The sequence below is a fragment of the Corvus hawaiiensis genome, chromosome 4 (genome assembly GCF_020740725.1).
Source record: "Corvus hawaiiensis isolate bCorHaw1 chromosome 4, bCorHaw1.pri.cur, whole genome shotgun sequence".
In the NCBI taxonomy this organism is placed as follows: Eukaryota; Metazoa; Chordata; class Aves; order Passeriformes; family Corvidae; genus Corvus; species Corvus hawaiiensis.
The window spans coordinates 21,549,244-21,562,686 of record NC_063216.1 but is presented as its reverse complement, the minus strand read 5'-3'; positions in this window follow the sequence as shown (position 1 = coordinate 21,562,686).

The following is a 13,443-nucleotide window of genomic DNA, read 5'->3' as shown; positions in this document are numbered from 1 at the left end:
AATGCTGAACATAAATGCATTTCCACTCATTATCAGGAACATCCAGACCAGAGCTTTCTAGAGATTTTACATTTCAGTTCAGAGCATAAGATTCATCAGTTTATTGAAATTGCAGATGAAATTGTTCTGGGGTAAAGAGAGAGGCAAAGACTCTGGCTAATAATTATAAAATTAAGAGATTAGAGACACAAAAAAAGATGGATTATGTGGTGATAGAGGCGGGGTGTAATGCAGTGGCATTGCATGAAGGCTCAGAATGGAGTGGGATGAGATTGGATCATGCAAAGAGGATGATGGAAGAGGGGCAGGGTTAGGAATGGGTGCCAGATGCAGGTGAGGTTATGACATCAGCAAACAGACACAGGAGCTGAACAGAGCTGGGCTCTTGTGCAAAAGACCTGAGATAAGAACAGAGTCAAAGGGAAACGCCATGTGGGAGTTTGATTCCTGATCTGAAAACTTCCAGCTACTGCTTCTGCCTTTTAACATGCTGATATTCCCATTTGTTTACTCCAGTGGAGCACTGGTAGGACTCTTCAGGGAAGGGTGGGGTACTTAATACAGGAGTGAGGTGAGAGGACAGCTCAAACTATTCCCTTCAGGCAGAAGCAGAGCTTCTGCTCTTCCCTTCTTCTTGTGCAGCCACATGAACAAAGCAATGAGAAATGCAACAGGTGGCCTGCAAAGCAAAGACAGAACCTTCAGATACCAAACACTGCCCTCTGGAAAGAGAGCATTCCCTGCCCCACCGAGCTTTTTTACACTGAGGAATCACAAACCAACTGCATTTTTCCTTCAAAACGAAAATCAGTAGTTTCTAGTCTCCTAAATAAGCCCCTTAAACCAGTTTGCAGGTAGGTAGGATGCAGGAAGTCAAAACCTCCTCAAAAATGGGAGGTCTGATGTGTGTCTGATACCTCAGATCCACTGAGAATGTGCAGATCTTTAGAGAGGCAAGAGTCACTTTTCCTTGCTAACAGTATATGCGGCTGTCACACCTCCAGGGAACCAATTCATTGTTTCCTAAAGCAGCAAAGTTTTCAAATATGAGAACAACTTTGTGGCAAAGGCCTTCACGAGTAATTCGGGGACACTTCCATATGTTTCTTTGTGTGATGCAGGCAAACACTTGCTTCAAGTAAAAGGCAAACTTTGAGTAAAACATTGACTTTTTTCTGCCTTGTTTACCTGTGAGCAGAAAAGGAAGGACAGTGCTGCCCTTGTTCCTCATCTGTTTATCTCTTTAGACTCTAAAATCCTTCAGCCAGAGCCTGTCTGTGCCACACTAAGCACACAAAGCCCTCACCTCTGCTGAGGCCCTGGGGTGCTTTAGGTGCCTGATCAATCCCCCATACCATGCCTACGATTGCAATGAGCCACCAAGATGAAGGAGAGGAGAAAGGAATTTTCACTTTATTTTATTCAAACAGGTCACATCCTGAAGGATTCCCAGCTGACACAACCAACAGCGATATTTAGCACAGAGATTCGTTTAGAAAGCTTAGGAGATGAAAAAAATGACCAGATTCTTCAGATTAAAAATCAAGACCCCTATTTCAGGTCTAGGGAAGTGTGAGGACACACAGGACTGACAGCAGGTATTAGCTATGCACTTGGTGCAGGACTTTCTTTGGCTCCCTTTAGTGAAACAGCAACTATATCATAGTGATAAGAGTTGAGACACAGTTCTACTGACAGCACAGAAAATAACACACAGGTTGGAGAGGAAAAGGAGGTCAGAACCACTTAAATCTCCTAGGCTGTGCAGACTAAAGTAACAGTCAGTAACCTGAACACATTAAGTGTTGGATTTTTGTTCAAAGCACATTTTTCAGACTTGTGAACCAGGATTTTTCTTGATAAACACCTGTAAAGTGAATAGCATCCAAAAGCCCTAGTCTGTATCTTAGGCTTCAGGAGAGGGGAGAGCTCATTGATTTAACAACTCAGGTTTATAGCTAAAATCTGTCCAGGATGGGAGATTTGATCAAGGATAAATAAGCAAAGGTGAGTGGAAAGCACAGGTAATGCCCTGGTTTTAAAAGAGCTCTCACAACTGCTTTAAATCAGCTTTCAGGAACTCTTCCCAGTTGTGACCCCTGGCTCCCTGCTCAGGCTCACAGGGCACCCTCTCACCCTGTGTGCACATAGGTGGTGGGGCAGAGGTAGATGCAAACCTCCAGCCATCCCACCAGGCTCCAGAAGCTGTCTGTGGCTGGGGCATATCCTCATCCCCAGCAGCTGCAGCCCAGTGCCACGTTGCATGACAGCATAAAATGCTACACTGTGGTGACAAAACTGCCTCAGGGCCTTTATAAAACTATTTTTAACAGTGCCAACTTCCTAAAAATCCCAGAATAAACTAAAACAAACAGATTGTGTGAGTGAATAACAGACATGAAACAGAGTTCTTTCTCTTCCAGAAAAATAATGGATGCATACAGCAGGCAATTCCCTTGCTGGAGAGGTCTGAAACCTCTGAAATTAATGTATATTCCAGCTAATGGGAATTGTAATCATTGGCACCAGGCCCACATTTAGCTCAGTACCAGCCCTAGCACAAGGGAGGCATTCAGAGGCAGCTCACATCCGAGGGCAGGAGAAATGAGCTGCCAATTGTGTCAGACATGTTGCCTCAGGAGGGGGAAAATCGAGCTTTTGCTGCTGCTGCCTGCTCTGTTTCTCTCATCCCTTCCAGAACAGGCTGCCCGTGCTGTGCTAGCACCCACAAACCACCCAAATTTATAGCAGAGCATTCTTATTTTCTGCCAAGATTTCTTGATTGTGTACATCATGATGCAGGGCTGACAACACAACCAAATACCTTCCTTGCTGCTGAGAAGGGTGTGGGCTGGTTCCTCTCTGATGTGCTCTTGCTTTCTTCTTCAGCTTGGCCCAAAAGCTTGAGGACAAATGTAATGGAAAAACCAGGGAATTCTCACCTCCTTTTTTTCCCTTGAAGAACTATACATACAGGCGTGTACACGTCAGTGTGTAGTCACACAGAGGGAGAGAGTACACTGCTGATGGCAGCTCCCTCAGCGAGGGGAAAAGTGTTCTTTCATGCCTGTGAAGCCCAGCAGTACAGATCCTGTTGCACCACAGAAACCTCCCCTGTCTGATGGCTGTCACTCGTGAGAGGTTGTATCAGTTGCTCCTTGCATCCCGGGCTGTATCAAGTACCAAGACACCCAGAGAACACTCTAATTAGCTTGACTTGCACCAAGCCTCCAGTGAACTGATGATCCACTGAGCACTGAGGCCTCTATCCTATCCGTGAGGTGAACAATTCCCTATTGCTAAGTTACTTCAGTTCAGTGGGACTTAAACCATTACTTTTGCTCCTGATTCTTTCTGTTGTACACAGTAGCAAAAACTGTCATGGAGGCCAAACTGACCCTGTTTCTTAAATATTTTGTCTTTCCTTCCTTTCCTTTCCTTCCTTTCCTTCCTTTCCTTCCTTCCTTCCTTCCCTAAAACAAGAGGAGTGCTTACAGAATACAGTAGCCATGCTGCAGAAGCAAGAGAGAAAGTACTATCTCCCTTTTCTAAACAGTAAAATCAATGAGATTCAGTTAAACCTAGAGGTGGCAGGGAATTGAATGGTTATATATTTCTTCTTGGAAAATGTCAATTAAATGAAACCGAAATTTTCTGAGTTGGGGCAGGAAATATTTCTAAACCCCAGAGGGAACCATTGGTCCAACTTAGGAGAGCATTCAATCCTCAGTGAATGAATGAAATCTTTTGTTGAATTGCTACAAAACACGGAAAACTTGGATTCAAGTCCTTGTAACTCCCAGATTTGAGACAGGAACCTTACCTGTCACTTGCCTACATGTGGAGAGAATCATTCAGGCTTCTCCATTGTAAGCATTTAATTTCCTTCAAGGAAAATTAAGTATTAACAGAGACAGGGATCCCAACCTGTCCCCTCCTCATCCCATGAGCATTTTATAAACCTAATGAGCACCTTCCTCACTCTTCTTCTTAATGAGTATTTACTTACACAAAGTGAAACCACTTTAACAAAAGGAGTGAAGTTGAACCTCTCTTTCTCTGAAAGGTGTTGGATTTGTCTCAACATTTTTGACAAGGGAACATCTTTTGCAGGGCAGTAAACCTGGTTTCCACTCAGCATTAATTATGCCTCTGTAACAGGAGATATGATAAGCAGAACTAGGCTTCATATACCCCATTAAGTGAGGTTTGGGCACTAAAATTCAAATCAGTAATGGCTTGGATTTAGTACTTTTAATTGAGCTTACAAAGCTCAAAAGAATCAAGCAAACAGTTGAAGAAATGAAGAAGTTAGTTTTCACTTGGAGCCAAATGATGTCCAGGCTCCACGGAAAGCTGTGCTAGGTTTTTATCTACAGACATTTGGAGAAACATGAAAATGCCTAGTGCAAAACAAGAAGTCTATCTGTCTGTCTCCCTTCATACATCTGTGTTCACATGACTGAGACATACTATCTTTTAACCAAGCTTCAGATACTAGCGTTTCCTCAAGCAGAATTCATATCTCTAATAATGTGGATCTCAAAGAGCTCAGCGTCAAGGGGGGGTGCATCAGTATCACTGTTCAGGTGTTGGAAAGACAAAAGCATCAACAGAGTCAGAGAAGGGTGTGATGGGAGCTGGGCAGAACCACACCAGACAAATCCCACTGTTTGTACAATGTCCCCACTCCACAGGAGGACAGCTGTGCAGCACCACTGGCACGGTGGGATTGTCTGAAGCAGCCAACATTGAAAAGCTCTCACGGTGGTCAGGAGAGCATGCAGAGGTGTAATGGGAGATAAGGAATAATCCCACTGGGGCAATGCTGCAGGGCAAGAAGTAAAAGCAGGAAAACAACAGAGAAGAAATGTGGAAGAGGAAACCTGCTATCTAATGTGTGTGCAATTGTAGCATAGAAGCAAAGGTTTGACTCAAACTGCAGAGCATGGCTGGAGATGAGAAAAAAAGACAGAAAATCCATTTTAGCACTGTGTTCTGAGGATTTAGTCACAACATGACTCTGGAGCTTTATAGCCTCAGGATACTGGGCATTTCCAAGTGCTGTTTCCACAAAAGCTCATTCACCAAGGTGCTTACTGCATCATGATGAGCCCTATTCCTCCTGGACACCAGGAGAAGCCTGTGCTTCATGTTAGAGGATGAGGACAGGCTCCCTGGCCAGCACGGCTTCATTCACTGCTGTGGCCTCATTACAGTTCTGAGGCCCTCTTGGCCAATTTTCTGGTCAAGCTGGTGCAACTGGGAACTGCTTGGCCTCACTGGCCTGGAGCTGCCCCTCCAGGTCAGATCTCATGCCTTGTGTTAACAGGGGGTGCCAGGCTGGTTGGGTACAGAAAACACGTGTGGCAAATTTTATCTGAAAGAGGGTAGGGCCAAGTAGAGTGACAACAGTGTTGTGCATAGTGTGGGCTAGCAGGCTGTTAAGGAACCAAGGAAGACTTGAAAAAAGAGTAGGAAAAATTGCTCAGATAACAGTCCTCTTGTGACCACTTCTATGTCCCAGTGATCTTTAAATGCAGATCTATGTCACTATTAAGGTCCGTATTAGATAACCATCTTCTGTGATCTGTAAAATTTCTTGATCATTAAACTATGCATCCATATGAATGGAGGGTTTCAAAATGATGTGCACTGCTCTTCTAAAAGGTCCCTCTGTCCTCACATGATGCTGGCTGTTGACAGCAGAAATGGGGGAAAGCAAAATTTACCCTGTACTTTAAAGAGCTGGATCTAATGGTTATGCCACATTTTAGTCAAAATAGGAGAATAAGGGAAGGAGATAGATTAAGCAGAAACAGATTCTGGGAAGTATCAAAGGGAGATTAAATATAAATGTTAACAAACTGGGGAAGCAGAGAAAAAAAAAAAGTAATTTAACATAATCCTTTACAAAATCTAAAAAGAAGATGGCTGATCCCTTCTCTTTTTCCTCTTTCAGCCACTATCTTTCTTTTTTATTTTTATTTTGACACTAATGGAAAACCAACAGCTGAGCTGAGTTGTTGAAATACTGGACAGCAAAGGGAAAAGATGAAGGCAGCTTTGCAGATTTTACAGGTTACTGCCTCTGTGACAATAACCTCTTCTGTTTCCTCCACTCCCTCCCTCTGGGGATGTGCATGTCCTGATGTCTTTAGCTGGAGAGCAGAAAGAAACTGAGAAGATAACTGGGCTCAAGCGTGTGTCCTAGGGAGATAATAGTTCTGACATGATTCAAATTTTTCCCTAATAAACTGGGGCTTGGTCCTGAAACACTCTTTCAGGCAAGGGGCCCAAACATAGTTCAGGAGCCTCATTTTAATCACAGAAAAATATTTGCAATAGAGCTGTTAGGTCCTCATGGATAGCTGAATGGGCCAGAGCTTTCTCTTTGGTGTTTGACAGGCAGAAAGGAGACAGGACATGCAGACGGCGAAGCACAGGCTGCTTCTCCCAGTGTAACCCAGCGACCCACTAGCAGCTGCAAATTAGGGAGGATTTACACTTTTCAGCAGCTGCCTGTTGTCCTTACCTCTCTCTGCCTCCATGCCCCACAGTCTCCTCTTGTTGTGACCCAGTGTCTTGCCTCCTCCTGGTATCCAGCTCTGGGGGAATGGCAGGAGCACAGGTGGGCTGGGAGCCAAGCGCTGCATGCCAAGTTTGTGGCTTTGCAGTTTACCTGTGGTGGTTTACTCTGCCTCCCTCTTTGCCCAAATGCTCTTCTTAGTTTACTTCTAATTATAATAAATGCCATCTCTCTGTGGTTCCCTGTGGCTTGTTAATTAGTCTGCTGAGGCATTACTGAATTCCAGGAGAGCAGAGAAGACATACGTGCCAAAACCTTCCCAATGTTTCTCTCTCTCCCACGTGGACACACACCAGCAGAGGAGAAGCAGCTGACCCCATTGGCACAAAAGGTAACTAAAACATCCAAGACTCCACCCAAGGCTATTGAAGTAATTAGAAAGACGCCCAAAGGGCTATTAGTCAGGCTCATAAAGAGCTCATACTTTTAGAACTAGTTGTCACCACTGTGGCAGGGAAAGGAAAAATGAGTTTTATATAGCTTGTGGCCGTGTCAGCCTGAATCTTCTCTGCACGGTTAAAGCAAGATCCTATGTTGCTACAGTGGGGATACTGTAACACGCGTATCAAACAAGGCGGTCGTGGAAAAGAAATAGATATAGGCTGATTCTTGCTAGATGTTTCAGAGATGTTTATTTCTCCAGCCGCATGGCCGGAGCTCTGCCCAGGAACTGTTCCAGTCACAGGACCAAGGGTCCTTCTGCCCGCGCAGGGAACACAAACCAACCAATGGGAACGAGGCTGAGCAGGGGCAGGGAAACCCCGTGTCTGTGCCCTCAGGGCCCCTCTCCCAGGGCTACACGGCAGGGGAGGGACCCCAACACCTCACCCGTTTTATTTTAATAAAAGGAGAATGAAAACAACTGGATAAACATAACAAGAACAGTTTTAAAACAAAACAAGCCACCCTCCTGAGCCTTTAAATGTCCAAACAGATTCTCTGGAACATCTTAAGGCTGACAGAAGGGAGACAGAACTCTCTGAGCATGCTTTGTGGGGAAACTGAGGCAGGAGAGGGTTTAATTTCTTCCCTCCCCCTTTTCATCCCCCCCATGGCATCAGAGAGGAATTGTAGGGAAATGGAATTGTATAGGGAAGCCATGGGGTGAAAAACGGATTAGGAATAAACTGGGGATGGGGCAAACTTAGGAAGGGGTTCATATTGGGTATAGGGTAAAAGGGGGAAGTAGGCTGTGGGTAGGGAAATTGCTGGGATGGATATTGTTTATAATTTTTTGCATAACGTCTGCCTTTGACTGGAATACCTCCAGGCCCAGTAACATTTGCTGCTTGTAAACCCTTCTTTCCTTGCACTATATCAAATTGTACAACTTCCCCATCTCCTACACTTTGCAGAAAATTTTTAGGGTTATTCCTTTTAATGGTAGTTTTATGGATGAATAAATCTTCCCCTGTATCATCTCGTGTTATAAACCCATGGTTGTTTTTGACATTGTACCATTTCACAGTTCCTGTGACTTTCGTGGCTATAACGCCTCCTATCATATGCTTGCGTGTTCGTCGTGGCTGCTGGTCCCGCGTGGCTGCTGCCTCGCCGACTCCGACGTCTCGGCCAGGCCCCCGCGTTGCGGCTGCTCCTCGCTCTCCGAGCGGCGCTGCTCCGGCGCGTGTCTGGGCTCTGCGCGGCCCCGCGTCGCCATCGCTGCCGGCCCCGTGCCCTGTGAGTGGTTCCACTCCGCAAACTCCACGCTGCTTTGAGAGTGGCCCTGTTTTGGCTCGGCGCTGCGCGGCTTCTCGTGTCGCTGTGGAAACCGCCGCTTCTCCCTCCGCAGGGCTCTCCAAGCCGTGTGCTCAGAGAGGGCTTCCACGCCGATGCCCGGTTCCTGGCTGCTCATGGCCCACGGCAACCACAGCGCCTGTGGCATCGCTCCCTCACTCATGGTCGAGCGGCCGGGGACCCCGAGACAGGGATGGGGTCTGCAATAAGGCGCGCGCTCCCGAGGGGGCTGGGCGCATCCAGCGCAGGCACCTCCGCCGGCACGGCTGCAGTCAAGCACTCCTGGGATAGCGGCCGTGCGGCCTCAGCCGCGGGACTATGGACATCCTCTAGGGGTAATGGGACCATACAAATGCTCCTCAAGAGCTTCAGTGATTACAATTAATCCACAGAGATCTTCTGTCACTAGTCCATGTTTTGTTTGATCCCTTATCTTATCCCAGATCTTGTACCAAAAACACCCATGACTAGTTCCAGGAGGATCAATATCAAAAAGTAAGTCTCGAGAAATATAGAAGAAATTTTTGAAAAGCCAGTTAAAAAAATGTTCTAGATCTCCTGGTTCCAATACTTTCTTGTTTTGTTGTTCAAGGATTCCTTTAACTTCTAGATACATTTCTTTCTGTGGTTCAGAGAGCCACATTTCCCACAATTCTTCCATAGTCCAGAGAGAATATCGAAACCAAGGTGAGAAGGGAGAGATCTAGAGTGGTTTTTACTCATGAATTTTCTGTCCTTAGGGATCAGTGTCTTGCCCGCATTCTCTACCATTTGTTACAGTGGGGATACTGTAACACGCGTATCAAACAAGGCGGTCGTGGAAAAGAAATAGATATAGGCTGATTCTTGCTAGATGTTTCAGAGATGTTTATTTCTCCAGCCGCATGGCCGGGATCTGCCGAGGAACTCCTCAATCACGGGACCCGAGGGTCCTTTCCCCACGCAGGGGAACACAAACCAACCAGTGGGGAACAAGGCTGAGCAGGGGCAGGGAAACCCCGTGTCTCCCCCCAGGGCCCCTCTCCCAGGACCCCATGGCAGGGGAGAAGGGACCCCGACACTATGTGGGGTAGCCTCTTACCTGGATTAGCAGATTTCCATACCTGGATGTTGTTCTCTGGGATCTTGGGATTCAGCTGGCATCCTGTCTCCTTGCTCTGAGGAGACAGAGCAACCTATATGAGTGCAGAAGGACATCTCCAGGCCCTCAGGCCCTTTCCCAACAGTTCCTCTTCCACTCTCATACCCACAATTACAGAATAATTTTCCTGAATTGAGGTGGGAAAGCTCTGTAGACCATGTCCTGTAAGAGACACAGAGCTGGGACGTGCTGACACCTGGAGAAGGCTAACATGGAATTGCACACCCCGGAGCCAAACCAAGCTGATCAGTGCCTGCTATGTCCTGGTACTCCATGTCCCATCCCAGCTGGTGCCACTGGGATATACAATGGTGGGAGGAGAGGTGGAGCCCTGCAGTGGCAGGAAGAGGCTCTGCAGGAGAAACAGAAGCTCTCTGTGCACAGGTGCTCTGCTGCCTCAGTAACTCCTGGAAAGGAAACACATTTGATGTGTTCCCCCTGCCACCTGGGACAGCACAGGCAGAAATTCCACTGTGGTTTGGAGGGACCTTTTTTAAAATGAGGAAAGTTGTGTTTAGTCAAGGAAAAAAGCGCTCTTCTTCCACCCACACAGAGATTAATTTTCCAGGTTCTCAAACTTGGCACGAAAGTTATGAATCCTATTTAAATGAACTGTTTGTTCTTTACAAGGAAGCATTATATAGATTTTTTTCCTTTTTTTTTTAAATAAGCTGTTTGTGGTGAGAAAATGACACCATTCATTTTTGGTGTCTGTGCTAGCTAGGAAGGTATGTTGTTGTTTGTTGAATGCTTGTTGCATTTGGTTTAAATTGTCATGAGAAAATTGATGTCATATTCTTTACAGCTTTATGACCACTAGCCTGGGATTGGAGCTATTTTTGTATTTAAGATGTCTTGTCCCACCATTGCATGGAATTCCTTTCCTCCTGAAGGGGAAAATTCAACATATGACTGATTTCAAGACTAAAATACCGCCTGCAGGGTAAAAGCCCTTCTAACAGTATCTGTAACTATGTGAGGGCTACATATATAGTCAAAAGAAAGAAAATACCTGTTGAGTACAGATCAGTATTTGAAGAAGCACTGGAAGAGGTTGAGAAATAAGACATTAATGTACATGGTGAAAAATTTGTGAAACAAATCTCAGGCTGTGAGGTGGAAAGGAAATACTGTAACTCAAGTGAGCAAACCCTGCGCTGGGATTATATCTGTTGCATGCCTCACTACGATGGGTGGCTGCTGCCCAAAGAGGGCAAAGGAATGACACAGGGCGTGGGACTGGGCCTTGGTGGCCCTGGGGACTGCCCGGTGGCCATGGGGCTGTGGCCTCTCCTGTCCCCACCAGCCCAGTGTGGGGCTGGGAGCCCTGGAACGCAGCACAACTGAGCCCGGTGAGCCAAGTCTCTGCTCTGACAGAACCAGATCTACTTTACAATCACCCAAAAATGGAGAAAAAAAGTAATGAACATTTCATCCTTCTCTTTTTTTTTTTAAATTTAACTTTTCAAATTCTGATGAAATTGAAGAAATAAGTTGGACTTCAAATTTAGAGGTTCACATTTAATTTGAAAGCTGCATTTCCCACTTTCTGATAGCTCCAGACTTTAGGACTTCCTTAAACTTTGTTTCCGTTTTTGTACCAAGATTTTTCTAACTTCATGTTGAAATAGGAGGAGCAAGTTGTGTTCCTCCTATTTCAAAGTTCAAGTAACTTTAAAGGCATGAGTTTGAATCCACGAGGAAAAAAATGAAAATTAGAAATGCTACTTGAATTATTATTTTGAACACCACCATAAATGTACTTTTTCAAAACATGAAAAAGCTTTTTAAAGAGTATTTCTAAAAAATACTGTAATTAAAATGTGAAATTACTTAATACTAAGTATTTTCTCTATCATGAAACATGATCCATATGCTGGATATTGAACCACAAGAAATCTGTTCTGCTTAATCTGAAGATTCATATGATTTATTTTATAAACATTTGAAGGAAACAAGGAATTACTTTACATTCCTTGTGGTTGGATGAATACAGAAATAAAAATGTAGATTTGGATATAGATGCAATTTGTTAAGACTTTTGAAGCCTAAATCTGTTCTGAAATAAAAGGAAATAATAATCATCTAAAAAGAGCTAAAAAGCAAGTAATTAAAAAGACTGAACTTTAAATAATACTAAAGTGCTTCCATTCTTAATTGAATAATATTACATTTCCAACTGGCTCATGGTACTTTGCAGCTGGATCACACATACTAATTGCTGGAACATTCCATATTTTAGGATGCCCTCCACACTGCCATGAAACCAGGTATTAGGTGTACGAAATATCAGTGTGTGAGCACTGCCGACACAGCCACACATCCCTGCTTTGTTCCCCGCTGCTCCCAGGAACTGTCCACACATCCTGACAATCTACTGAGTGGCAGGAGGTGGCATTTTTGGGTGAGGCCATCTTCATGCTTGGAATTTAACCATCCTATCAAACATCAAAAGGAGCTGTGTAAGTTGTACAAGCTGATCTACGGCAAAGCATCAGTCAGAGGTTTGGATCCAATCAATTCCAGGTTTGCTCCAATGAGCATTTAATGATGTGGCTGACTTACACCTTCGGGAGGCTGTTCCATCTTGGTAAATGATGCAAATTTATGGTGAATTTGACAAGTCTTTTCTACATTTGTTCCAAAATTCATTGTCCTCATTGTTACAGCTGCTCTACACATCCTCCAGGTAACCTGAAGTTCTTGACAAAATGAAACAGCATTAAAGCATTTCTTCATGAATGAGGGTGGTGAGAGACAATGGAACAGGTTGCCCAGAGAAGCTATGGATGCCCCATCCCTGGAAGGGCTGAAGGCCAGGATGGATGGGTCTTTGAGAAACTTGGTCTAGTGGCAGGTGTCCATTCCCATGGCAGGAATCGGATGATATTTAAGGTCCCTTCCAAATCAAACCATTCTGTGATTCTATGATTCTGAAGATACCAGGAACATATCATCTACCTCAAAATCTCTGGCCATACCTAAACTCATACATGCCAAACATGTGTCACCATGAAAAGGCTTTCAGCCTTTCTGAAAATTATGGAAATCACAGCTTAAATGGAACTTACATAGCCCTATGGGTGTTTGAAATGAAAAGATAAAGAGATCACCAAGACTCAGAGCACAGTTATGTGAGCGAATGGGCACAGGTAAGGTACCCTTCACAGTAATCCAATGAAAGAATGTACTCAGTACCACAAAACCTGCTGAGTTCACAGGAATTCATACTCTGTGCCTTTGGCTCTGCCACTGCATTTGTATAATAGCTCACACCTGTGTTGCAAAGCACACCAGGCTTTAACCACCATGGCTGCACTTTCAGAAGGTGCAGCTGAGATTAATGTATCTCATAAAACAGTGTCTCATTATCAAGACATCAGTGTTTTAATCTGAAGCCACACAGGAAAGAATAAAATGATAAAAAAATGGCACACTTTTTAAAAAAAGAGCATTTAAAAAAAAAAAGAGCATTCTCAGTTTTTGCCCATTATCTTTAACCCAAGGTTGCCAAGGGTTTCTAGTAAAAAAATGTCTAAATGAAGACTCCTAGGACTGTTCCAGGAAGAAACTGTTATGGATTTGTCTTAAAGACAAGCTCCTGTAGGCAAGCAAAGGGCTGAATTTGTGTGGATTTATTAGATAATTTAACTCTCAGGTGTTTTAATGTTTGCTTTGATTGCTGACTCAAATACAGGCAAGTTAAGCTTAAAATGGTTCAGCAGAGAAATGGCAGCAATGATTGCACTTGGTGCTTTTCTGATTTCTACCTTCATTTGTAAATGTCTTATGTTTATTCTCTCAGGTTCATTAACTCGTTTTATAATTGAGCAGTACACACACAAAGAGCATTTTCTTTTTACTTACTGCTTTGAAATTACTAACACCACTGAAGCAGACAAATAATTGATCATGTATTCCTGGCAAACTAAGATGGGTAATTTAGATTTTTATGCCTCAAGATGCTTCATATCTA